The sequence below is a fragment of the Lichenostomus cassidix genome, chromosome 13 (assembly GCF_008360975.1).
Source record: "Lichenostomus cassidix isolate B80296 chromosome 13, HeHo_3.0, whole genome shotgun sequence".
Taxonomy (NCBI): Eukaryota; Metazoa; Chordata; class Aves; order Passeriformes; family Meliphagidae; genus Lichenostomus; species Lichenostomus cassidix.
Window position 1 is genome coordinate 1640124 of NC_139494.1, and position 474 is coordinate 1640597.

Genomic DNA, 474 nt, shown 5'->3' on the forward strand with positions numbered 1-474 from the left:
AGGCGGTGCCTGTGGAACCAGCTCGGCAGCGCGAGCACACCAGGCCCTTTTCTCCGCCCGCCGCCATGAGGGGAACGAGCGGTACTGGCCGGGCTGGGCTGCCTCGGCTCGCCGCCATGAGGGACCGCCGCCGCCGTGAGGTGAGGGCGGGACAGGGGAACGGATGGCGCCGGCAATGGGGCTGGAGACCGGGGCTTCGGGGGCGGAAAGTGCCACCTGAAATACCCCGATTTTCTAATTTACTCATTTCTGCGGGCCGGCAGGCGCTGCAACCCGCGGTGCCCCGGGAATGGGGGTGTTGCTCGGCTGTGCCGTTCAGCACTAATTCCTCAGCGTTTTGCTCGGTTTGGTGGCTTTTTTCCCTTCCTACAAGCCAGGCCGCTGCTGTTGAGCTCTCTGATACAGATTTAATTAATGGGGTTTTGTGCTCTCTTTAGGGCTTCAGCCGAAGTGTGGCGATCGCCGTGACCCGGA